Here is a 27,896-nt window from a genome sequence, read left to right as displayed (position 1 = left end):
ACATAATTTGGGTGAAATGAATGTAAGATGACTGCAAAAGTGACTCGGAGCTGTTTTTTTGGTTATTATTATTTTTTAAATGGCAGCACAGATTTTGAAAATAAATCCAGTGTGGCAGGGTTTACATTTTTATGATGTAAATTGAGGGAGCAAAAACAGTAATGGCTCCAAATATCAGCTCAAGAAAATCGGCAGCCCGTAACAGTCATTGACCAAGGCTGATGGAAAATATTGGCATCAGGACTAAAAATCGGTCAATCCCTATTCTCCACTAGCCTGCTCTGTTTTTTTTTCTTTCTGTTCACCAGGTCAGCGCAGCGTCCTGGTAGGGGGGGAAACTGGGCTTGTGCTTGCTAAATGCCCAGCATTTCAACACATTAGTGTAGACGGCCCTTGTAGGTAACTTCAGGAGTATGTATTAAACATGTGAGACTCATTCGTCCTGTTCAGTTAACTCTGGCCCTGCTGGCACTGTTTGTGTGTGCGACCGCCCTTGTCTGTATTATTTCCACTAACGACTGGGGACCTATTGATTCACAGGGTTACAACTCCATGGTGTGAAATAAATACATTGCAGAAAGCAGACAAAGCTCCCTTCACGGCAGCCCTCCATTCTCTTTGTGTTCTTAGGCGCTTATGTTTTTTTAAACAGTGGTACAAGGGCAAGAGAAGTAACAACAGGCTTTAAATAGGGTTGTGTGTGTGTGTGTTGGAGAGAGAGCCCGGACACAACAGATTCTTTTGTTATTCCTATACTGCTGCTCCTTCTGCTGTGGTATTCACTGTACCTCAATGGGAAAATCTCTGATTTGAATCCAATCATCTTATCTTTTTTAAAGATTTTTTTGGGGCTGTTTCCTTTATTTCAGAGTGAGTGGATAGGCAGGAAAAGTGGGAGAGAACTGGGGGAAGACACGCAGCAAAGGGCCGCAGGTTGGAATCCAAACCAGGCCGCTGCAAAGGCCTCTGCCTACATGGGGCGCACACTCTTACTGGGTGAGGTAGAGGCCGCCCCAAGTCATCTTATCAGTTATTGATTGCCACAATATCCCCTACACGTGTTGAAATTCAGATTTAAGCCAGTTAGCGTATCAGTAAATGTATAAGTGGAAAGTAAGAAAAACGTTGGTACTATAATTAAAATGAGCAAATTTGAGTTATAGTAGCAAATTTAGTAGTCATGTCAGCAAATTCTAGTTATCTTCTGTTATGTTATAATGTTAACAGAAAGTAGGCATTTTTGTGTGTGTGTGTGTGTGTGTGTGTGTGTGTGTGTGTGTGTGTGTGTGTGTGTGTTTTATGTCTCAGTACATTCCATCTACATCCCTGCACCCTCCCTCCCCCCTTCTCCTTCCCTCCTGGCCTTTGCCACATTTTCTCCCATCTAGGTCACATTCATAAATGTCATTCTTGGGAAGTGTTACCAGCCGATGTTAGTACATTCACCCAAAACAGAGACCTTCTTCTCTGAGTACCAGGAACCTGAACCCTCTTAAAGCAAGGGGAAAAACTCTGTTTGGTTACAAATAGTTGTTCTGCTCAATTGGTTTTATTGGTTGCCTTTGGACTTCCAGGAGGCCTGGAGCACGAGTGGCGAGTGTGATTGGTCAGAATGGAATCCTTTTTGCCTCACACTTTAATTTGTTTTGAGTTTCTCCCAAACACAAAATTGTAACATATATTTGCCTCACTGCTTGAGCAAAATGTGGGGAAACTCATAAAAAGCCACAGACACGTGTCGACTGCTATTGCTTACTTTTAATTTCAACAACAGTGTCTTTCCCTGCATTTCATTTTGATTATTGCAAATTAATGAAGTTCATTGATGACACGGTTAGACAGTGTGTTATTGTCAATGTATAAACAGCAGGGCTTATTGTCCATTGATGGCCGGCGCGTGAGTTTATCCGACTCTTGTCCTCTGTGGCTTACAGAGGACTCCTCTTAAAGCACTGTCAGACTGGCCTCTTTTCCTAGGTTTCCTCTCATATGCTTGATTGACCAAAATAAGACCTTTGTGTCATGCTGCAAGCACACAAACACACAGACACTCGAGCACGCACATACACATAAACCCTATCTCCTCACTCACGTGCCATCCCTCTTCGTTTACACATTTTCCTCAACTCTACCCAGGTTGCTTGTGTCCACTGTGACTGCGGCTTCGGTGTTCATCAATGTGTGTGTGTGTGTGTGTGTGTGTGTCTGTGTGTCTGTGTGTGTGTCTGTCTGTCCGTCTGTGTTTGTCTGTGTGTGTGTCTGTGTGTCTGTGTGTGTGTCTGTGTGTGTGTGTGTGTGTGTGTGTCTGTCTGTCTGTGTGTGTGTGTGTGTGTTTGTCTGTGTGTCTGTCTGTCTGTTGTGTGTTGTGTGTCTGTGTGTCTGTGGTGTCTGTCTCTGTGTGTGTCTGTCTGTCCGTCTGTGTGTGTGGTGTCTGTCTGCTCTGTCTGTCTGTCTGTCTGTCTGTGTCTGTCGTCTGTCTGTCGTGTTGTGTGTGTGTGTGGTGTGTGTGTGTGTGTGTGTGTGTGTGTGTGTGTGTGTGTGTGTGTGTGTGTGGTGTGTGTGTGTGTTTGTATAAGTGTGTGTCACTCCCAGAGTAAAGTGTGTGGTTCTAGCCTGTTTGATGCCTATTTGAGCCACACAGTGCCTCTGGCGAAAGGCTGCTTGCTGCCTTCTGGTTGTACAGCTCTGAAGCTGTGACTCATCTTTTGCTCTCTCATCACTCATTGATAAATCTGCGTGAATAGTATAACTGCCTCTCAAAGAGCCGTGGGGCAACCTGGCTCTGTGGTAGGATCCCTTCACTCCTGCTCTAAATGACAGGAAGGATGAGGGTCATCTCCACCTTTTAGTGACGCCTCTCAGAGAGGTGAGAGAGATGTTTGCCCCACGCCTGCTGCCTGTGCCTGCCTTTAGTGCCCGAGCCGCGCCTCCGTCTGCAGCTCTATCCCTCTATATAGTGCAGACAAGACCAGCCATTTACTCACTGCTAGGCTGGCTTGGCAGTGCTTCCTGGGAGATAATGTGCTATGCCTGCAAGTAAGCTCTGAGAGCACGGATTAATACCACAGCGGAAAAGAAAAAAATCTACTGCTGACAAATCTCTCCTGCAGAGGTGAGGATGTACGCTGGCATACAGGAGAGAGAGGGGAGTACCCTGCTTTGCCAGAATAGTTAGTCAGGTTCACTGAGGTCAACAAAACACTGCTCCTCTATTTTCTTCCCATGTGTGTGTCAGTGTTATAGTAGAGTCACCAACTGTCGAGTCTCCAGTCCCCAGTGTTCGAGTCCGAGTTGAGTCACCATTACCTGAGTTCAAGTCTGAGTTGAGTCCCAATTCCCACATTTATCCACTTTGGCACCTTTTAAAGAGCTGATATACTAATAATAGGGTCTACATTAACCAAACACAATACAAAAAGAGTTTATTTACTGACTTTTTTCTATACAACATTTAGCGGTGCTCTTTCCAGCATTGGATGTAAAATCGGTGTAGGCGACCTTCACGATCCAGGTCGCATCTCTCTGCACTTTCCAAATATGAACATGTTGTAGGGAGCCTGCAAATCATGCACTACGGTTGCATACATATCAATATCAATTCCTTTGTTAAAAGTAGTGAAATTAAGAGCAAGAATGCAGCGTTAAGTGAGTGACATCATTGAGTGTGTTGTCAAGCAAGGAGAGCAAGGGCTAGCGGTGTCCAACTGAGAAGCATATGTGTGGCTGTGAGAGAAAAAAAGAGATCCCAAAGATGATGTAAAGTGAGTTAACAGTTAACAATAAACAAGCTTCTCAAGACATGGTGGCTTCACCTTTTGTTAATACTGTCGATGAAGTAAAGGGTGTTGGCCCCAAAAGAACATCAACCCTGGATGGAATGTCTCCCCAGCGGCTTTCCGGCCGATCTTGGAGCCCGAAACATGACAAGTGTAACATCTTACATCAAATTTTTATAACCTATTTAGTCAGGAACTTCATCCAACGTCTGAGTCCTTTTTCATGAATGCTCAAGTCCGATTTTATATATCCTTCAGTCCAAGACATCCGTCCGCGAGGTCACGTCACAAGCCTGAAGTCGGACTCATGTCCGAGTCCAGGACTCGAGTACTTCATCCCTGGTGAGTAGTAAGGAGATGAGGGGGGTGGTGGATTGGATTTACTCTCTCTACCTTTCCCCCCACACATTACTGAAATGTGTCTTTCTTTGAAAACAGATCCAAGGGCGTGTCCATGTCCTTGTTTTAAACCTTTGCGACCAAATAGCTTTGGTACTAAAGAAGCTGGCAGGTACACACGTTTCAATAGAGATATATTGTATAATCAAATCTAGAATAAGTAAATGTACAATGAGTAAAGAATAGTTTTTGCATCCTGCAGCTGTTTAGCTCACGATGAGTCATGGATATAATGTGTGTTTGTGTGTGTGTGTGTGTGTGTGTGTGTGTGTGTGTGTGTGTGTGTGTGTATACTATCTATAAAGGAGATAAAGCAGGCCTCAGCGGGCCAGCCGTGTTTTGCCGTCTGTTCTTTTTTGTAGCATGTGGACAATGAGGAGATGAAAGAACATCATAAAATTACAAAGGAAATCTCATGAATTACACAGCCAAATAAAATGCCTGTGACAACACACTTCCCCTCAAACCCTTTCTTCAAGTTCCCTGTTAGTCAGCATAAGGATTGCCTTTATAGTAGCTCCAAATAATGTTTTGATCATATCAGCTCTTTACAAATCTTCCCCCATGTATCTTTTAATGTCAACAATCCATTAAGCAGCCTGGCTTTTCTAATGTCATTAGCCTTCTTTCTCTCAATGACGGAAAAATAACCTTGAAAAATAACTTTGACCCTATCTGTTGCCTCCCCTTCCTCGCTCTCCTTAGCTTGTTTGGGTGGGATCCCCAGGGCCTAGTGCAGTTGTCAGCACACAGCCTAATAGGCACAGGTGGCTGGGGCTCCTCTGCCTTCTCCAGCTCTCTTGGCATGATATTCTTGGCAGAACGGGAGGTCCTTGGCCGGCCGCCTCAATGGGCCACTCCAACACAGCAATCACCAGTTAGTGCTTTGTCAGTATTGGGGTGGCCCAAGATGAAATATGGCTCACAACTTTGAAATATGGCTCTCCTTGTAGAGAAATCCAGTAGCATGTGAAATGCCGTCGTTGAGATATACACTGTCAGAATTCTTTGTATTTCTTCCTCTTGTGGACACTGATATAAATGTGATTTTATTCATGAAGACTCTTAAAGTGATGACATGTTGCTGGGTCATTCCTGGTTCCCTCGCCACTGGTCACAGTGGAGCAGAGTCAAAAGAAGGATTGGGAGGGCGGGGTTTGGTTGAAGAGAAACTGTACAGCTGGTGTACTGCACCACACAGCAGTCAGACAGTAGTTTGTTACTGTGTCAGATAAATATAGAGGTCTCTGGAGCTCCCCACTGCAGCTTTATCTCTGCTTGGAGGGAGGGAAAGGCCGCGTCACCTGGGAGCTGCCACTATCCTCATTCATCCTCACTAAATTGGCTTGAGACTCACAGGACATTAAAGATTATTCTGACTCTATAATGGCAAATGGGGTAAGGTGACAGGAAAATGTTGTAGCTGTTTTTCTTGTAACCCCACAGGACACCAGCAAGATAACACAGTACTAACCCATAATGAGATAATCGGATAGATTTATCCGTAGTCTAGGGCTGGGGGATGTGGTTAAAATACGTATATATATCACAATATAGCAACTGTATGCTGTAACTGTAAGTACTATATACAATAAAATAATAATGGATAAAATAACATTTAGCTGTGAGAACCTCAAACAAAAGTTTAATCCCACACGGCTCTGTTTTTTTTCAGACCTTTAGCTAGATCACAAAATTTTTATAATCAAATGCAGTTAGCTCATCATTTATCATGGAGATGAATCTGTTGACATGCAAGCTTAGTAGCAGTTATGATTTCGTACATAACGCTTTTAGGACTTCCTGTCCTTGTTGACATAAAAGTTAAGAGTTTTTTTTCTTCTTTTAATCATATTGCATGGTCATTATTAGCCCAAAAAAGAAAGGGGTCTTAAAGTAGGTCACTGGTTTAGGATTGTTTGTTGTTGGGGTGAACCAATCCTTTAACTGAAATTGTCATGGTATAATTCATTTTGGCAATATACATTTTCAAAACAATTACACAACATAAACATATCATATGGTAAATGATAATATTAAATAATATCTCAGCCGTAATTTAAGCCTGCTTAAAGTATGCCTGACCTTCCTTGTTGAGGGATCAGCTGTTCAATGATGTGCTTGCTCACAGACTTTAAGAACTCATTGACCCCCACTGCCTGTGTGTGTGTTTTGATACTATGTATCCTCATCTGGCAGCCTGGCTCCTCAGGTCTGCTGCTGATAAAGCAGAATGGATGCTTGATGGGGGTGGAGGTGCATTAGCACTCCTTTCATCTGTTCTGTCCTGTTGTGCCTGATGAGAGCGCATTTGTTGAAGCTTCCAGCAGGCCTTTTGAAGTCCCAGTCTGGACTTGTCCCCCTTCAGTTCCAATGCCACCCCCCCACCACCCTCTCCCATTAGTGCATCAATTACAAAGACAAGGCTTGCGGGGCTTGTTTGCACTTGAGCGTGCGTCAGGAATCGCCTCTCTTTCTGTGACTGTGTGATAAACATGACAGACACTAGCCCACAGCCTGCATGTAAACACCACCCATTCTCATTCATATTTTATTACTCACATATCAGTGTTGGCTTTCCTAGGGTCGCCAGCTTGCTTTAGCTTTTGTTCTGTCACACGTCACTGTTAATTGTGACTTCCTGATGATGTGTATGCCAAAATCCATCATCCCACCATGATACGGTAAAAAAATACAGCTGTGTATTTGCTGGGTTGTGGTCCGTGTCTCAGCCCTTCCCAGCAGTGAGACACTGTTCTGAATTATACGTAGTGTTGTGAGCACTTTTCCAGACCAGACATGTACTTGCTTGTAGAAAGCTTGTTTTTGCATTCCACATACCTCCCTGCATAATATATGGTATTATCTTCCAACCCTTCCTTTTTCTTTCCTTCTCCCTTCCTTTGCCTGTGTGTGGGGTAATGACACCAATGCTCCTATTTAGGAAAACCCCGCAAACTTCATCCTGCTTTGACTTTCTGTGTTGTTTTCTCATCCAGTAACCGTGGGACCGCAACATTTTTGTTTATCTGCTGTTTACGCTCGTAGCTACATTATGGACGCGACAAAAATATCAGTTTTTGGTGGAAAGGAATTATGCCTTGTGGTAGTGAGGCAGAAACACAGAAAAAAGAGGCATGGTTCAATTAAAATACATGTGTTTTTCTGGACATGAAAATGGCCCCATGTAAAGTAGCGAGCCACATTTCTTTTCATGTATCAAAATTTTACATTAGTGGAAGCCCGTCTCTTGTTTTCTTTTGTTACAGTAAAAAAGTAGAAGTCGTGCGATTTTCTTCTTCTTTAATGTCTGCTTTTAAATGCAGCAATATAACTATTTGTTTAGGAATAATACAACAGCTGAATCTGAGTGGTTGTTTTGAAACATTTACATTCCAGACATGCTTTTGACATTTTTCTGTTTATAAAGCTTTATCCAAATCGGATTGGAGGTCACATAACTCGGTTTTCACCATGTTGGCACGCAATTTTTTAAGAGTCTTTAATTAAAACAATAAACTCAGCCTTTGTGTTTAAATTTATTTGGATGTAAATCCCAACTCCAAATGTGTGTCATCCTGAAAATGAATCAGCGGTAGGGAGTTGTGTGAGAAGGGTTGTGTGTCACTGTCTCCTGGCATGCAGGTGGCATGTGCTCCATGTACTGTATGTATGTGTGTGTAGCCAGACACATAAATAAAGCCAGGTAGCCAGCTCAGGCACAAAGTTGCTTTTGTTCAAGGAACCGTAGCATTGTGACGTTTTTGCTCCGCTTATGCGTGTCATTCATCTGCACTGCACAAGGTATAGTTTGATCAGGGCAAGTGGTCCCAAGACCATCTACATTGTCACACCACAACCACACACCACACACACACACACACACACACACACACACACACACACACACACACACACACACACACACACACACACACACACACACACACACACACACACAGTGTCTATTACACTTAAACATTATGCTTGGTGGAAGGTGATCCAGTTGTGGTGGGGAATTTCTGCTCATGTGTGAACCATCAAGTGTGATATTTCAAATATTTTTCATGAGATTTATTTTTTACCTGGTGCAAAAGAAAATGACAAACATTGCACAGCATCAGTATTGACATCGGCCAAATTAAAATTCTACACATCTACATTGGCTATATATATATTAAATGCACCTCCAGATGTGTTCATTTAGTGGAATACATGCAGTCCCCAATGGGAGCAGGCAGAAAGTAAACTAATTAAAAATTTAGCAATATAAAATCTACTTAACATAAACGAATACACCACCTTAAGCCACTTACTTGACCAGTTTCAGGTTACCCTGAAGCTGTAACTGTCCAAAAATGGTGACAAGTTTGACATCCTGGATTCAGCAGCAGTAGCAAATGAAGCCAAATGTCTTTTTTTGGTCTGAATTTCGCCATTTTGTCTGTGACAACACGCCAAATTTGCTCTCATTTGGAGCATACTGCCAGGTTTACTCTTTCATCTAATCCTCAACTGGCCGTAGCCTGCTTCGCTTACACACTATGACTTTGTATGTGCATGAGAGCAATCGAAAGAGTGTGTGGGAAGTGAAGAGAGCATAAGACAGACTTCATTTTATCACTAAGGTGTGGAAAGGTCTGTGAATTGCAACATTAGCATTGGAGAATATGTACTGTAACTGACCTTCAAGTTTGGCGATGAGAGAGGTGGGTTCAATGGGAGCGCTTTGTATCATTATGGATTATCAGTTTCAGGTGATTTCAGAGGCAGGACTCATCTACATGTGCTTAAGGACAGTCCCGGGTGTGCGGCCTGTGTGTATGAGTCAGATTGTGAGACATTAGTTTGGCACCAGTGGCAAGACTGGCACATAGAAAAACAGTTAGATATGCTGGACTTTGGCCTACTCCCTGCAGCCGTGGTATTATTAGCATTCTGTGCCTCTGGAGGCCTCCTGTACATAAAAACACCCCAGCTTCCCCCCTCAGCCTGGTGAGGGGCAGACTATGTAGAATCACAAACCTGGAAGTGTTTACACCTTCTTACCAATGTTTTAATTAAGTGAAAGCCTAAAATGGCTGGGGTAATTACACAAACTGGAAGGCGTAAGAAAAGTAAAGTATAAATCTCAGACTACCAGCAATGTTGACCTTTTCTAGGCTCTGCCTCCACTGTTACTTGAGTTTAAGGATTACTAACATTTTTTGATGTCGTTTTTTGCATATTTTGTGTACAATCTATTTTTTTTTAACGCAACACTTGGCACAGTCACCATCTCTGATCAAAGTTACAAATCTTAACACTGTATATTAAAATCAATAAGGTGTTCCTACTACAGTATTTGTTTCTGTTCAAGCTATATAGCACACACACTAGCCTATTGTGGTCTTTCATTGGAGCTTATGTAAATATCAAAGGAGGTTGCTACTTTCTAGCATCTAAGTACGTGCTCTGCCCAATGTGCTCTTTGGTACTGCCATGAAGGCAGACACCTCTGCATTTAGCGCGTCACTTTGTGCCTGCGGGTGTCAAAAAAATGCTGCACACAAGCATGTGTTTAAACTCTTGGCTCCGCTGCAGTGGGAGGAAGCGGCCTCTCAGGGCAGAGCAAAGAAAGGCAGTGCCGCGGTCCCTTTTTTAAGTGCAGCGACAGAGACGCAGCTCCTGATTTATGAAGTGAGTATGAGCTGGGTGGGTCATGTCCCGCTGGAGAGGCCGGCTACTGGAGGAAGAGAAGGAGTCGAAAGTGAAAAATGATTGAGATTAAAAGAGAAAGGCGGAGGTTCTCATATCCTCACACAGCAGTGAGGTCACATCCACATTGACATCAATTTAAGACAAAGTCAAGATCAAACATGTCTGTCACCCCCTAGTCCCGGAAATACCCCCCACAGCTCTGATCTATTACCAGGCCAAATGGAAAAGATTCCCCTCAACTAATTACCAGCAGACTTGGCTGCTACAACATTGAGTTGAGAAGAAACTGACACGTAAATATAAAAACATCTAACTACCAGCCAGGAAATGTAAAAATCTGTCCTTCAGTCGGCTGCATTGTTGGGGTTGTATTTTTGTATATATTTTTCTTTTTGATTGACTAAACTGTGGAATAGGGCTGTTGCGTGAGGTTGACACATAGAGACGCCAATGAAATGAGCATCTCTGTCGTGTGTCTGTAATTGCAACAGAGGCATTGTGCTAGGAAGTGTGTTTGTCTGTGACATTATTTCTATGGCTCTCCTTTCATTTTTTCTGTCAACTAAGTGACACACCCATTCCAGGAATCTCTGGTGGTTTTTCTGACTTTAACCTTCTCATGTGAATACTTACCCTCCGAATGGCCCAAATTAGGGTTATCATACTGCAGATTGATTCAGGATATTGGCAACAGACCACTGTGGGGATTTGTCTGCAGCATGGCATTTTTTTGACATAGCTCAATGGAAGAGGTCTCGCATGTCTGCCTTTGTGGTGGAGCATAGTGTGTGTGTGTGTGTGTGTGTGTGTTGGTGTGTGTGTGTGGTGTGTGTGTGTGTGTGTGTGGTGTGTGTGTGTGTTGTGTGTGTGTGTGTGGTGTGTGTGTGGGGGGGTGGGGGGGGGGGGGGGGGAGGTAGGTCTTGAAGAAACAACAGTGACTGCTCTTGGGTCTGTCGCCTGTTCCCTGCCTTTTGGCAGTAAACTTGATCAGCGAAGAAAAATACACACTCTAACTTTACAATGCAGGCCTTTGTCTCTGGTCGGCATCGGAACTGTCAACCATTTTGAAAATAGTTTCCAGCTTATTAAAATGCTTCCAGACTGTGACTGTTTAACCAGTGAGTTTTCCAGTTAATTGCTTGGCATCCTTCCCCATCTTAAGTCTGTCCTGGGCATCCTCAGAGAGTAAAAGCTTTTCTGATTGGAATAAAAATGCAGAGGCTGGTGTTGTCATCTCTTCACATGGCACAAGGCATCTCTAATCTTAGACAACGAAAACACATGTGTTTTATTGTTTCAAGTTTCTCTACCTTTCAGTTTTCTCTTCTCCTTATGTCTCAAACCTCCTTGCCGCATGACTTTGATGAAATGTGAAGATCAGTTTGTTAAAGTGTGACCTCATACCCCCATCAGTGTCAAGTGTCATTGTTCTGACTAAGCCAAACTACCAAGCGGAAGTGAATAAGCCATTTTGTGCCAATAGACTCTTACAAATGGCCATTTATGGTCTGTTAGTTTAGTTTGGACTCTTTATCTAAGTCACTTAAATGACAGATTCTATTAGGCAATTCAGTGATCATCTGACACAATGCTACTTGGAGTAACACTAAAGTGAAGATGGCTCATTATTGTTTCTTAAATTGACTGTGGAATTGGGGTTATATCAAGAAATAAATTAGATTTCTTTGTTAGAATATTGGCCCAGTCGTGTTTTATTTAATCCGAGTATTGGTTATCATTGCTGCTATCACTTCTGAATTGATCCCTTAGAGGTAATACGTGCACGGCCCCTGTGTTATTGGATCCAGTGCCTTTCATTGCTTATCTGGGCAGCTTTTACTTGCTGTTAACTGCCCTTCTCTCTTGTCTCAATGACTGTGTGCTTGTGACCATGCGGGCTGAATCATTATAAATCTGCTAATAGATTTTCTTAAAGTATGCTGCTCGATGAAAAAAAAAAAAAATCTTGACCAGGGATAAACAAGAGCATGTTGATGTTATTGAAAAGAAAAGCCTCTCCTTTGAGTTTATAGGGCTAATTTCTTTCCACCCAGAGAAATATTCAGAGCTCGGACCGGTCACTAGTGGCTTCTGATTCCCTGCAATCTGTGTCTTTAGCAGTATCTCTGATTTACAACGTCAGAACCTACCTCAAGCAATTATCGTAGGCAAAGAAAAATCAACTTAATGTGTAAAAAAAAAAAAATATTTTGGCCAGACTTTGAGCTTCACCGTATCTATGTTTTTGTCTGCCCTGCAACATTTTACCTCCTCAGCCAGGGTTACTTAGGTTCTGTCTTGTGGCTGGTCTCACTGCTGGCATTCTTGTTGCATACTGAAGATTCCTCTGTCTATGAGGGAGATAAGGAGAGGAGAAACTACAATAATAAAGAATGGGGGATGCCAAATAGGGCCGACAATGTGCAGATTCTGTTAAACGAGCCAATTGGTATTGACTCAGGCTTACTGCATGTTACATATTGTCACAGTGTTGGTATTATTCCCTCGATGATGTCATGTCTGCCTCATGAAATTGTCTGTTGTTCTTAATGCCCGGTATACGCCTTTAGTTAAAGCTTGTGTAACACAGTGCTTTGCTTTAAATGCTTTTGTAAGGCACAGCATGTGGGGGGGGGTTGTTCTTTTCACTGTCTGAACCTCACAGAGAGAGCTGGAAGAAAGCCTATTGTTTCTTCATCACTTGCTTTGTCTGATAAACTCTATAGCTGAAAGCTGTCTACACTCAATCACCAACTCTCCTCCCCGTGTTGTCACCCATGTCCTATACACTTTCCTCCTCATTTGCCCCTCTCCTTCCTGGTCTCTTCCTCCTCCTCCTCCTCATCCTCCTGCTGATCTTCACCCGAACAGCTGCTGAGCTGGAAGATGTCCTCAGCCTGTGGGCACTGTTGGCCTGCTTACCCAGGATAAACAAAATGCCTTGGTCTGGACAGGGATTACATAAAAGACTACTGTCTTTGCTGTCAGTACAGTTCATTTCCACTGTTACAAAAGGAGAACACCCAGTGCCTTAATGTAATGTCACAGACAGAAAGAGGACATAACCCCTGTCCTTTTTAAAATGTAATTTCTCAATCCACTACCTCTCAGCGTGTTCAGGCCTGTGGCAGCTCAACTGCGTAACTTTCCTCCATGTAACCCCCATTCACTGGATCAGTATGGTTAAACATTGTAAGCCAGCATGCCTAATCGGTGACTTATTACTTTTTCCTTCGTCATTTTTCTCCAGTATACCATCAAGTGGAAAACATGGATGAGTCCTCGAAGGCATGTTGAGTTTTCTTTGTAGGCAAGGCAATGCAAGGCAAGGCGGCTTTATTTGTATAGAACATTTCAGCAACAGTGCAATTCAAAGTGATTTTCCCAAAAACAGTTAAAAAACTAAAAACTGAAAACACAACAATAAAAGTTACAGTGCAGTATAAGAAATTAAACCTTAAAGAAATGAATAACCCTTTAAAGAAAGGCAACATCAAAAAGAAAGGTCTTCAGTCTTGATTTAAAAGAACTGAGAGTTGCGGCGGACCTGCAGATTTCTGGGAGTTTGTTCAAGAGATGTGGAGCTTAGAAACTGAATGCTGCTTCCCCCTGTTGGGTTCTGACTCTGGGGACAGAAAGCAGACCTGTCCCAGATGACCTGAGAGGTCTGGGTGGTTCGTAGTGTAGTACAAAGTCAGAAATGTATGTTGGCCCTAAACCGTTTTGAAATCAATTATTTGAAGCATAGGAAGCCAGTGTGAAGACTTCAGAACTGGAGTGATGTGGTCCACTGTCTTGGTCTTAGTGAGGACTCGAGCAGCAGCGTTCTGAATCCGCTGCAGCTGTCTGATTGATGTCTTAGGGAGACCTGTAAAGACACCATTAAAGTAGTCAAGTCTACTGAAGATAAAAACATGGAAGTTTTTCCAAATCCTGTTGACACATAAGTCCTTTAACCCTTGATATATTCTTAAGGTGATAATAGGCTGACTTTGTAATTGTACTAATGTGGCTGGTGTTGTAGACACCAGATCTAAGGCTTTGTAACAGCAAGCATCTGGCATTTACCAGCATGCACCAGACCAGCGAGGTAAAACAGCTTTTGTTTAGATCTAGCACCACTTTACCCTTATATTCCTCAACATGCTTTTAAGAGGTTACCTAAGGCAATCAAGAGGCACACAGCTCAAATAAAGAATGCATGATGGTAAGTGATCCGCTGAAACGTCACTTGCAATCAACTCAAGTTCTCCAGACTGCAGTTTTTAGCCTCTAAAACCCCAACAAATCAGTTTTTTTTTTTTTGAAAATTCCACTCCTTCTTATTCCTCTTAAAAGTGATTAGCCATTGACAACACAGCTATTATTTTTCTCTACTTAGGCCGTATTATCGAGCTGTATTGTAAAAGGCCATGTTTGATTGCCACACAGATAATGCACAATCTTCATGCTGTTCATTGGTGTCGCTTTCCTCTAAATTAAATGTTGTCTTTTTTCATATTCACCGCTGATGTTGCATTGCCTCAATTTGGGACTGGATCCAAATTGGTATGTCAGACGTAGTGTGTGCAGGCTTGGCTAAGAGCTGTTTAGGCTGCTGTTGTCTTCTAGATGAAGTTCAGCAGTGGGAGTGGTCCAGCTGTATTGCCTTTGTTGCTCTTGACATGGTCATCTACATCTTCCCCAACCTCAGAGATATATACGATCATGGTCTTTGGATGTAATGCCACAACGGCATCTTCTTCTAGGCTAGTTACCGTCTTTCACAGTCAGTGCCAGGTTGCCTCCCTTTATGCTATTCCCCCCAGTGTAAATAAGAATTAATAGATGTGGGTTTCTCTATCTCTCACATGCCTCACAATCCAGGTTTAATTGCTGTGTCTGTTTCTTCACAGGATTTGATTAATGGGCTGGAATTCAGGTCTACTTGCAGATCAGGCGCAATTAAGTATGTTGAATTCCACAAATTTTCACAAACGTTTTAGACTGTTGAACTCCTTGAAGTCTCTGCAGGGTTGAAAAGAAGTTTTTCTGTTATCCTTGTGACACAAGGATAAGTGGGATGGATGCCTTGGAACCATTTCCCTTGTTTAAATCTGTAACTGGATTAGAGGTACCCTCTGGAGAAAGGTTCCATAATGATACAGCACTGCTGCACAACAACACATACAGGCATAGCCTTCCCACACTGTCTGAAGGCTGATGTTTTTAGGGCAAGAGAGAATCTTCCAGATGTGTGGGTAAGGCCATGGATTACAGCTGGACACCTATGGTTGTTTTGACACAGGTGTTCATTGCAACGCACTCATGCTGCGTGTTTTTATCTCGTAGTGTGACCACTTCACAGCCTTAACCCCCTATGGTGAGAAGAAGACAGAGGTAAATGGGTGTGAAAGAGAGAGAGAGAGAGAGAGAGAGAGACATAGGGCTCACCTCTGAAGAGCGGGGAGAGCACGTGACCAGATGCCGCCATGTGTCAATCTGACAAAGTGGGGTTAAGAGCCCACTGCCATGTTCCATTATGAGCTTCATTTAGAGCAGCAGACGGTGGGGGCACAGGGACGAATCACTCATCAAGCATGGTCCAAACTTAGCAATTTTTTTGTTATTCCGTTAACGTGCATGCAAGCACATTTACACACAGGCACAGGCACTTACACAGTTGTACAAAATGACCCTGCCCAGCCCACATTGTTCCCCCCTGTGCACAAAGCATATCCCTGAGCTATCAAAGACAATTAATGTGGTCATTCATCTTGCAACGCTATCTGGTTAACAACAGAGGAAATTTAGGCCGGTGGAGGAGGGAGAGCATGGGAGGCCGGCAGATAGTACACTGATGAGGGAGGTCTAACACACTCTATCCCACTGAGTGAACCTGCTCTTTGCCAACCTTAAATGACAAGAGTGCAGAGGAAAATGCAGTGCTGAGGCAACACACACACACACACACACACACACTCACACACACGCACATGCACATAAACACCCTGCAGGATGCACTCACACCCACTCTTTGCTGAAAGCTTCTCTCTGTCACACCTCAGTGCTGCATATACTCAATGTAATACTGTGATCATGTTTTAAAGTCTAATGAGTTCTTTTTGGTTATGATTTGATTTATTAAGTTGTAAGCAAGACTAGGGCTGCACGATTATGGCCAAAATGATAATCGCGATTATTTTGATCAAAATTTTGATCGCGATTATTCTCACGATTATTTGTTGATTTTAACCAAAACAAATTTTATTGTCACATAGGCTATTTATAACAGCGAGAGGGAGTGTGATGGACGCTACTCACAGAGAGACGGCTGATCATTATGAACAGGTCCAGCACGGGTCAAACGGCGGATACACACGTCGTGTGTATTAAACGTCTGTATCTTCACTGCGCTGCATTTTTATGAACTATGATGTTCTGGCCATGGGTCACATCTCTGGTCCAGGTCCAGGTCCCGGTCTCGGTCCAGCAGCTCCGTCTCCCACGCTGTTACTCTACCAACTGAAGTTAGCTGCATTCAATAACTTCTTCTGTGTTCTTCACCGTAGCGGCCGCAATAACAGAGTTACCCGCGGAAACACTGGTACAAATACAGGTTTGCCCCCTCATACTTAACAATATACAGCTGTGTTAATGAAAAATTAAAACTGTAGACAAATATCAGAAGTGTGGACTGGCCGCCGCTGTGTGGCGGGGCGCGGAGAGTAAGAGGAGAGAGAGTAGGACGAGAGAGCATAGAAAGATCCAACACAGGCACGGCTTTACAGACGAAATGGGTCACGTAACGCAAAATTAAACCATATCCATATAAACAGCATTGCAGCGGATGCGAGGACATTAGCACCGGTGCGTCCTAGAAGAGCTAACTGCTAACAGACGCTACTAGCACCGACTAGCACCGGTCACTGCTGTTGTCTGAAAAACAACAAATGGGACAAAGTGTTGCGTTTACTGGTAAACTGGTAAACCTTGAGACTGACGTATTACCGACTGCTATCTGTTGAGTTTTCCTCACGCTACTCTGTCCTCTGTGACTGTCTACATCTAGAAACTTAGCTGCACGGGGTGCAGTGAACTACTCTGACTGGCTCATGAGCAGACGGCTTTATGGAGCGGGAGATTGGCTTTGCAAAAAACCCGGAGCGTTCTATGAAATGATGCTTTATAAAAAATAATCGCTCGATCACGCAAATTTGATCGTGGGAAGTCCAAATCGTGATCGCGATTAAAATTCGATTAATTGTGCAGCCCTAAGCAAGACACTGCATTCAAGAGATAATATGTTAAAATGAAAACACGTATTTCTATGCCCCCAAAATGTTAAAATCAAGAGAGATAAAAACACACAAGAATTCAACAAAATACAACACTACAAAACTATTTAATGACTCAGGAACCTTTGTAGCTCAGGTAAACTTGCACCATAGTGTGTGTGTGTGTTTTGATTCCCTAAGGTTTTAATGAGGAAAAGCCAAGCACAGGTTCTTTGCTGTTTTTGTGATTTGATTTTGGCAGTTGGTGCAGCAGATGGAAGATGTGAGTGGAAGTTAGAGTGCATTTGGTGCTCCCTCCCTTTAAGTGGGTGGGTGTGTACATGCAAGGTGCTCTCTAGTCTGTTTTTAGGCAGGCAGACAGACAGCTGGTCAAACAGGCTTAGGGGAGCGGTGGGCAGTCTGGGCTTTGACTTAAGCCCATTAGGCCCTCTTTACTCCTCAATGGTCAACAGCCCCAACTTCAAAACTGTTTTGATAGTATTGTGGCAGGGGTGCCAGGGTTCATGTTCAATTGTCCAAAAGGTGGATCGAAATCTTTCTGTGATGCGTTAAGGCAAAAAATACTCCAAAGAGATCAGAATGCATTCACGTTTTCGTGTGAGTGAGTGTGAGTGAGTGTGAGTGAGTGTGAGTGAGTGTGAGTGAGTGTGAGTGAGTGTGTGTGTGTGTGTGTGTGGTGTGTGTGTGTGTGTGTGTGTGTGTGTGTGTGTGTGTGTGTGTGTGTGTGTGTGTGTGGTGTGTGTGTAACAAGTATAGTGTTTTACTAATGCGCTGTTAAAATAACAATGAAATGCTGTGTTACTGACTCCAGACCAGGTTTTTGTTGGTCAATGGTGAGATAACTTTCTGCTGCCGCAAGATAGCAATACGCCAGGAATTTACCTGAACACACCTCCATAAGACCAGCACACCCCTAGGCGCAAAGATGGGCGCAAGGACCTTTAATATGTAAACGATGTAGGCGCAGGATGTGAAATTAACAACTGCGTCAGTCTTAAAATAGCAAAGGCACTTGCATAAGGCTTTGCTCCGCGTTGCACCGGGTGAAAGATAGGGCTCCGTGTGTGTGTGTGCAATTGAGTGTGACGGGTGAGCTGTGAGGGTAGGGGCCCTCCTGTCTGCCCCTCTGTGTGTGCAGTTGTGTCATGTAGCACGTATGCTTTTGGAATGCCGGACTGTTCTCCTGTTTCCCCCGTGGCGGATGGAGCCAGCATAATGGGTACCAGGAGGATGCAGGGGCGACACCGGGATCAATGAAATGTGCTCTGGAGTCAGGTTTGTACATCTGTGTTTGTAAGAAAGGGATTTTTTTCATGGGCAAACCTACTTTTTTTAAACTCATTTTTTACCTTTAAGACATTCCTCCTAGCACATTTTAGTCCAGCCAAACAAGACAACTCAGTTAGCATCAGGATGTCATTTACAAGCTAATGTAATACAGCACCGACCATGGGTATCTTTGTTACCCTGCACTAGACAGAAAAGACAAAACACGAGATTGTATTACACAGAAAACAGAGGAGAATATTGACCTACATAAAGGTCTGATTTTAGTCCAAGAAAACCTGTTGATCCATTTTGACATGACACTGATGTACTCCGAACTAGTGAAATGATTTACGCTTATTACTGTCTCTTTTGCCATCTGTATCACTTCTTTTTAAATACAAGCAAGCAGCCGCTGGTCAACCAGATAGTGCTGTTTTATTTGAAAACTGGCCTTAGTGTGGGCACCAGGAATGCCTCAGAGTTATTTGAGAGCAGACACATAATTATACCATTACACTGACAGTGATGCTCGCTTTGAAATACTGGTGTTTCATTTTGCTTGCTCTAATCAAAGCTGATCTCAATTTCCGTTCTGGGGGGCTGCAAACTGCCGTGACATCCGGATCGTGCTCTCCTTCCTTCCCATCCTATTCTCCTCACTCTACATGAAACCGACTCATTCAGGCGCCTGGTCAAAGCACACATGGGCTGACGTCACGCGGGCTGCTTGTGGGCTGTGGTGTTCAGACTCGAGCCGTATCAGAGGGGCGAATGGGCCCCGGTCAGTGTGGCTGCCGGGTAGCGTTGTACACAATGGCTCCTGTTCAGACCTCAAGTCCCACAACCGCAAACAGCACTTGTGTGTGTGTGTGTGTGTGTGTGTGTGTGTGTGTGTGTGTGTGTGTGTGTGTGTGTGTGTACGCACATGTCTGCGCTACCTCAAGCCAGGCATATCTAATGCAACAACAGATCAAGGGATCAGTATGTAATTTCTAAGAATACTCTTCCCTATCTGTATCCATTTACTATGGAAAAGGCATAAGTGTGGGATGATAGAGCCATATGTGACTAGATTAGCATCTGTCTCAAGCCTCTATTCTCTGCCATGTCATGCCCAGTGGCAATAGTGGTCGGTCATAGTGAGAGAAGCAAAGGGGCTGTAAACTGATGGACAGAAAGATAAGTTCCTCCGCCATTTGAACTTATTTGAGAGAAAGAAACAAGGGCCTTCTTCCCTATCTTCCCTCGCCTAGTCTCCACCTTTACATCTGCGGGAGCTCAACCTAGGGATTGACGATGTGTCATTGAATCCTCTAGTGGATCAATTGACTCGTAGCCCACTGGGGGCCAGCCACTGGCAATCTATCATCAGGGGTCACAACACATTTAGCCATGTCTCACAAGCACTCATTGTCATTCAAGTGCCATGGTCAAGCAGGGGGAGGAGGAGAGAAGTGTTAAGGTATGTTAGTTGGATGGCTGAGAGCTACGTGATTTCATCTTTGAAACTTTGTCCTTTGTCCAGTTTGTCTGATGGGGCTATGACTTTTCAGAAGAATGCTTTCTATCTCAACCATTTCATCCCATGACTCACACACGCAGATTGACCTGGGTTGATGAAATATGTATGTAAAAAATAGTTCCAGAAGCAGATTCAGTCACCACAGTTATTTTATACATATAACTAGATTTGCGTTCCATTATGTGTGAATTTATTAATGTGTTGTTGTTTGTTTTTTTTTACATCTAAAGGTAAAAAATTATAATTTATTTGCCATGTTGTTCCACTAACAGTGAATGTAAACATGTTCTCGTCCATGTGATGGTGGAGTAAAATAGCTGGCTCCTAAATGACAACATAGTAGCTCTGCAATAGCAGAACCTCCGCTGGGTCCAGGCTGCCACCTTTCAGTCGGGCTGCTGTCTGTCCTTCCTCTCACATCTGGATCCAATAGGAGCGGCTTCCTTCTCTGAAGGAGGGACACATAAATAGCCAGGCAGCCGTAACCACACTATGCAGCACAGCCTGGATGTTGGTTCAATCGTTTGCTGCTGTCCCTCTTTTGCACTGCCAACCCAGATATGGCGTATGATGTTGCCACCCCCCTGCACGTCTCTACTGCTGATCCTCCGATCCCTGGGCTGGGGTGTGACTGACGCACGGAATGCTTAACGCACGGAATGCTTAACGCACGGAATGCTTAACGCACGGAATGCTTAACGCACGTCCACCCAGCTCTGTACCCATCTGTGGAAAGTTTGAGTGGAGTGGGGCCAGGATTGAAACACAGGCAGGCAGAGGGTGGGTGGTGGGTGGGCTGAAGGTGGCCTGCGTGGGCTGAAGCCTTTGGGCTGAGGAAGGGAAATGCAATATCCTGGTTATAGTCAAACAACTAAATGCGCTGCCTTTATGAGATGCAAGGCACAGTAACAGTTCCATTACTAGTATATAGAGATTATATAACCGGATCATACCTTTTCTTTTACAGATATTTATATATAGTTAAGCCTGGTGTTCTCATTTAGATGTATGATGTAGACACAAGAGTCATTTGACATTTCATTTGAGAGCAGCTGTATGCAGCCACGAGTAATCTGTGGGGTTGACTCTTTCTCTCTTATCCCAAGACTGACCCTTGTCACTATGTCTGCCTAAAGTGTGTGTGTGTGTGTGTGTGTGTGTGTGTGGTGTGTGTGTGTGTGTGTGTGTGTGTGTGTGTGTGTGTGTGTGTGTGTGTGTGTGTGTGTGTGTGTGTGTGTGTGTGTGTGTGTGTGTATGTATGTATGTGTGTGTGCGTGTGCGTGTGCGTGTTGACTAAACACATGCCCCTTTTGTGTGACACATGTGCATGTCCTACCACAGAAGCTCAGCCCCACCCTTCCAAATTAAAACTCATTCCCGCAAGAGGTGGGTCTGTTCAGCTTCGATGCGGCCCTGGGCCCTTCCTTCCTTCCTTGTCCCCTCATCTGCTTGGGGCTGCAGCAGCAGGAGAGGAGAGGAAGGATGGATGGGGAAGCTTGAGTGAGTTTTAATTTGTGTGCTTATGGCAGAAGACGCTGCAGAGTGGTGTAGTAGGGGGACCAGATGCATTAGTGCTCCTGCACTCATTCACCTCAGACTAGACACACACACACACACACACACACACACACACACACACACACACACACAGACACTTATTATTGCACCCTGTTGTGTTGTCTGAATGGTTCTGGCACTGAAGTCTTTGTTTTCTCTCCTGAACCAAAGCCTGTTGTGCAGTCACTGTCTGATTGATCAGTTTATAAAACTCCGTGGCGGACTGGAATGAGCTGCTCAGGGACACAATCGATTTGCTCTGCCTCATGTTGTCGCTTCTTTCTCATAGATTGCCCATCCTGCACAAATACCACCTTGCAAAATGCTGTATAAAAAGACAAAAAAAATCCTCCTATTTCTGGACTACAAAGAGAGAGCAAGAGAGAAAAAAACGGTATAGCAATGATTCTCATGTTGCTTTGAAAGCCTCGATAGTCTGCATGTGTGTGCGTGTGATGTGGTAAAACTGCAGAAACATGGAGGATGTGTTCCAAGGATGGAACTTGAGAATGTCGTTCCCCTCTCTCTGGCCTCTGAGGAGGAGCCACCAGCGCTTGCTCCTGCCCTCGCTCGGCTCTGCGCCTGCCTTCCCCTACCAGACACATAGCTTCAGTTTCCCTCCCAGGCCATGAGGGTATCAGGTTTGTTTTGGAGAGGAGGGGAGGGGCAGGAGGAAGGGGACAGGGATGAGGAAGGCTGGCATTTGTGATGAGGAGAATTAGGCGGACCAATCTCTGCGTTGGTGCGGAATGGAAACGGTTAGCCAGACAGAGAAAGTCCCATGAAGAGATGGAAGGGAGGGGAAAATAGAACAAACAAGTCCCTCCTGGCCCGTTGCTGCCCCTGACCCCTCATCCTTGAATTCCGTGCCCCCAACTGGAGTTGTGAAGCGGCCATTTAATGAATGAGGGTGGGAAGGAGAGAGCAAGAAACGGGGAGGAATAAGGAAGGAGAGAGAGCGAGAGGGAAGGCGGGTCAGGTTGTGTGTTGTGTGTGTGTGTGGGTGGGTGAGACCCGGCTCAGAGGCGCTTGTGGTGGAGTTGGTTATGTGTATGCGTGTGTGTGTGACTGTTCAGGGTAAGGAGGAGCCAGGGGTAGGCCCACACACATACACTCTTGCCTCTTCACAGGCTTTGTGTGTTTGTGTTTTGTTCATGTCTCTGCTGAGACACTGTGCAGTCTGGAACAAAGGCCCAATTTGGGCTGTGCTTCCGCCTGAGGCTGCTCGCTGGCAGCCACAGCAGATCAGTCATCAGAATAAGGAATAACAGGCACACCTCAACACTTCCATAGAGTCTTCAACAGCTTCAGAGAAGGGACTTTATCTGTGAGGTGTGAATTGTCTGAAAACATCATTTTTATGCTCCCCCTGTTGTCCCAGTCGCACCATGAAATCTACCCCGCTGTTTGTGTTCCCAGGGGCTCACCAGGCAAGTGCACACTGGTTTATTTGCACAATAATTTCATTTAAGTCTTCCAGTAAATACAAACAACAGTTTTTTCTGTTCCAGGTTGGTTTCTTCCCCTGGGAGGGTATACACATTTATTCACATATTTATTTCCAAAACAGTTTGATAGGTAGCAGAGACAGTATTAGTTTTAATTGTGTGGTGAAACAATATCGAGTCAATTTTTTTCTTTCCAGTTTTTTTCTTTGTGTTTGTGTTCTGTTATTTTTCTAAATCTTGAAGAAAACTGTATCTAAGACAGCACAGATACTTTTTGTGAGGAACTGTCACGTTCTTCTTTTTGTTGTCTTTGAGGTAATAGGGTGTGTTCTCCTCTTCTGAGGCAGTACATTACATGGATGCTCATGACATGAGGCATTGAGCTGCCAGGATGTATTGATCCCTTGCTCCCATCGCTAGCCGACTTGTGTCTACTCTTAAACCGCCGGTGCAATGCTGGCACAACCGTCCTCAAGTCTCTGTGTGTGTGGGGGGGGGGGGGGGGTCTTGTGTCAAGGGAGAGGGGTTTAACATTCAGGCCTGCTCCACCCTTTCATTTGTATTTCCCCTACCGCCGTAGTGCTATCCAAATAACTTATGGCTGTTGGTGAATAAGCCGACAGGACCTTTGTGAAGGCAGTGAGGCAGACAAGAATTGCCACAGGGAGACCGGCTGTGGGATGAGATCAAAGTTTGGTTTAGCTTGTCCCCATATTGGCATTTATTTTGTTTAGTTCTCTTGTTTGGTGGCTAATCAAACCATGTCCCTTCATTTCTGCTTTATAAATTATGAATATTTAACGCATCAATAAACAAGACTGAAAGTGGTTTTGTATATATTGTCAATTACTAAACTATGGCTAATATTTCTTTTCGGTCACCTATATAGCAGTAGGTAGCAGGTGCCATTAGCCAGTCAGTCACATCAGTCAGTGCTGGCCATGTAGCGCTGTAGGTAATGTGAGCTGACACAGAGTGACAATGCAGACAGGAGGACATGCTGTCACTGCAGCTCAAGGACAAGAGGACGTCCTCTGGTGTTGTTTACTCCTTACTGTGTACGCAAATTCAGCTGATCCCTGTCTGTGATGCGGGCCGCCTTTTCCTGCTTTTTCGTCTGCTTCTTCGTCTGCTTCTTCTTCTGCTCCCCCCCCCCCCCTCCCGAGGCTACAGAAATGGAGCAGCTCAACCTGGAGATGACTCCAAACTCTGATTATGCGTTGGACGTGCTCTGTGTCTAAGACACATTGGGGACACAGTGTAAGAGCTTAGTTGCTCTCAGGACAACTCAGTGAACTCGTGTTTTTCCCCTTTTGAGGACAGGCGATGCAGTAATAACATGCTTCAGGTGTCCCTGGTGTTGCCTACATGTAGCAGGAATGTGCTCCTGTTGGCAGATTGGGGCTGGGAAGAAATGGTGGAATGTGCGTTTCATCCGAAGGCACTGACTCTCTGATGCTCTTCTTACGTGTTTTGTCAATTATTTGTGTATTTAGAACAACAATAAACTGAATCAATTTAATATTTTAAGTAATTTATAGAGCAACTGATTCATTGTTTGGAAGTGTAGCAGTTGCACATTGTCTCTGTTTACACATTATAGAGTCCTTACTGGAAAACATTTTGAGAGTTATTGTAAAATGATTGTGAAATTATAGACATGTAAAAAAAGGGTTACCAAAGAAGGTAATTACTTAACAATAATAGAACACTAGAAACACAGCATTCTTTCTATGATGTCTTATGTTCACCTGCTCACTCTCCCCATCCTTCCTCCAGGGACCAAATAGACAACAGAGATGTGCTATTCCATGATTTACTGCTGCCTCCTTGCCAGCTTTTTCACAACCCCTTGCTAGCGGAGAGCTCAGCAGAAGACAGTGAGGCCCTGCAGCTGTGGGATAGTTAGGATAGCAACAGACACACAACTCATCTGAGAGGGGTCAGGGCAAAGTAATAGTAGCTCTAATCAAACCACCACAAGACAAAGCAATGCTTAGGAATCTGGCCATGGAAAAGGGCTTGGAGCCGGAGCCAGAGCCAGCGCTTTGAAGGCTTTCTTTTTAGTAGCTAAAGGATATGTCTCCTGTTTCCTGTGTTTGCTCTGTCTCGCTGCGTGTGTGTGTGTGTGGTGTGCGTGTGTGTGTGTGTGTGTGTGTTGGTGTGTGTGTGTTGTGTGTGTGTGTGTGGTTGTGTGTGTGTGTGTGTGGGGTGTGTGTGTGTGTGTGTGTGTGTGTGTGTGTGTGTGTTGTGTGTGTGTGTGTGTGTGTGTGGGGTGTGTGTGTGTGTGGTGTGTGATTGATGGCTTATTGATTAAGTCAGCATGCTCCCATTCGCTCTCACAGCCAGCTCAGCGTCCCCTTGGTCGTCTGTAGCCAGCCGGCCCAGCACTGGCTGTTTGTAAGCATGCAAGTGTATGCACATTCATGTTTGTCTAAGCGCATTCTGGAGGAAATCATTGATCTCGCAGGTGTAGATCCTCTCTCACGCTGGCCACTTGTCAGGACTCAGTGTTTCAAAGCACGGCTTAGGTAATGTGTAACTCGCACATTCAGACTCAGGCAATATTTAACACCAGTTTATGTCACGTAGTTAAGATAACAATGTATTAAGAATTTGAATGTCACAAAAGGGACTTTGTATCATCGTCTTAATGGCTTTTGGTGCAGTAAAACACTAGAATCGCGAGCCTACTCTTATAGGTACTAGGCATAGGGATTTTTTTCTGAACCAGTTCCAGAACTACAGCAGTGCTACTGTGGAAGAGTAAATATAGCCTCAGGCCTTCCATTTGTTACAGTTTATGGTGTGCAATTTGGCTGCTTTCAGACCAATAATAGTTAACTAGACATTTATGAAATAACTGCAACAAATTTCTGCATCTGGGCATACAGTAGTTCTCAAGTAAATATAGATCCAGGGATGCAGTGTGTGCCATTGGTGCAGTGTCCTCTTTCTGCAGGTTAACACACGTATGTCAGAGGAACTGAGTGATCTCTTCAGAATGCCATAAAACGGATGTGAAGTGATTTGTTTGGGGAAACCCTCAGGCTGAATTAAACTGAGCTGGAGGAGGAATGATAACACGCCTGAAATATTTTTATGAGCAAAATATGAGACTGGGAGTTTTGTAGTACTTTGGGGCACATATGCAGCATTTTAGATGTCTTTTCTGTCTGTGTTAAATAGAAGAAGCCTTTGAATTCTGCTATGTCAATCTATGCATTGCTGTACTGTAATCCATTTAAGACTGACATTGCTCACATTGATTATATATCAACAGTTTACGGGATAGATTGTGGGTCATGACAAGAAAAGAAAAGGCTCCCCAGACTGGTGTTTACGTTCTCAGGGGATGTGTCTGCAGTGCAGCGTGCCTTTCTCCCATGGCTAAGGCCCCCTGTTGGTGCTCTAAACTGTTGCAGCCTAGTCCGTTGAGCTGTGTGAGGTCTGTAACAACAGGAAGACAAAGACATATTTTTCTGAGGGGGGGGTGTTCCAAAGTGGGCTGCAGTATTGCGTGGCCCCAATCAATGTCCCAACTGAAGGAGAAAGTTGTCTGTGGCCTTGAGAGGAGGGGGGAAAAAAAGCCCACTATTTTAAAACTGTGTCTTTATGTCCCCCCTGACTGGGAGTGTGCCACAGCATTTCACAATGGAAGCCGTTGTTTGTTTGGGGGAGAAAGCGTGGGTATTTAGTTTCAATCATTTGTTGAAGTCTTCTGTTTGACACGGTGGGGGCTTAGCACTTCCTGTGGTTGGAAGCATGCTTGTTCTCTGTGCCCATTTCCCTGCCTCTCTACTGGCATCTGTCATCTCTGTCATCCTTTGAATAATCCAGTTTACTGAATGTTCACACTTTTTGAACATTCAAAAAGTTTTTTTTGGAGATGAGGTTGCAACTTTTTGGGGAAGGGAGTTTAGAGCTGTTGAGCTCTATCATGGTGGCCTGGGCTGAAGGTGGTTTCACTTCTAGTCTTTGTTGAGTTGAGTAGAGCAGTACAGTACAGTGCAGAGCAGAGCAGTGCCTTCTCCATCTGCCTCAGTGCTAGCAAACCCCTTCGCCCCCATCCATACTCCCCACTGCAGCCCTCTTGTTTCCTCCTCCGGTGCTATGTGGACACTTGACCTCTTCTACATGCACTTACTCCTCCTTAATTCAACTAAGAGTTAATCTCTCATGGAGGGATGTGATCCTGGACTAAACACTGCTTCTGATTGTGGCAGAGCAGAATAACACACACTTCTATCACCCTCCCTCCATCCTTCGCCTCCACCTTCATCAGACATGGAACACCTGTCTGACACAGGGATTGATCCCTGTGATTAAAAACTCCCTCAAAAGTCGCTGAATGTCTGTTATAATACACTGGATAAAGAGATTATCTGATTTCTCTTTTTCTTCCAGTACATCTTTTTATATATCAAACAATTATTTCTATGTGCCTCTTCCTTGGGTCTCTTTCTCTCTGTGTGTCTTTCTCTCCTTCCCCGTTAACATCCTTTTGTTTCATTACTGGAGACATATTACAGTGCAGCCCAGCTGGTAATTTATTGAGCTGTCTGCTTGTGAAAATGTCAAATCTAGACTTTCACAATAATAGCGAGATGCGCCAACCAAAACTCCTCACTTGGCTTGTGTTAATTAAGAAAGGTCCACTTGAGTTTTAGAGCCTGAAAACAATGACAGCATATGTGCAGTGTGTGAGAGCGCATGGCTGTCTAATTTTTCTTTTGTTCTTTTTATGTTTACTTGCTCCTTCTTTCCCTCTTTCCTCACTCCTGAACAAGAGTGGCCATGTAAGCTGCTGAGGTCCCTAAAAGGGGCACATGAAGCGGAGAGTGTGTGTGTGTGTGTGACAGAGAGAGCGAGAGAGAGAGAGAGAGAGAGAGAGAGAGAGAGACGGCTTGGTTGAGTGGATAGAAGCGGAGAGGAGGAGGAGAAGGAG

General features: G+C 44.2%; 1 protein-coding gene and 1 long non-coding RNA gene across 3 annotated transcripts in view; both read left to right on the top strand.

The window, feature by feature from the left end:
- Positions 1-27,896, top strand: part of igf1ra (insulin-like growth factor 1a receptor) — an 80,651-nt gene that overhangs the window by 16,284 nt on the left and 36,471 nt on the right. The gene's annotated exons all lie outside the window — the stretch shown is intronic.
- LOC116694658 (uncharacterized) lies at positions 788-25,906 on the top strand. The gene is made up of 3 exons (XR_004333239.1): positions 788-1,017; positions 7,376-7,391; positions 25,895-25,906. It is a non-coding gene; the product is annotated as an uncharacterized LOC116694658 (long non-coding RNA).

Source organism: Etheostoma spectabile, chromosome 8, assembly GCF_008692095.1.
Source record: "Etheostoma spectabile isolate EspeVRDwgs_2016 chromosome 8, UIUC_Espe_1.0, whole genome shotgun sequence".
Taxonomy (NCBI): Eukaryota; Metazoa; Chordata; class Actinopteri; order Perciformes; family Percidae; genus Etheostoma; species Etheostoma spectabile.
This window is presented reverse-complemented; position numbering and strand designations above follow the sequence as displayed.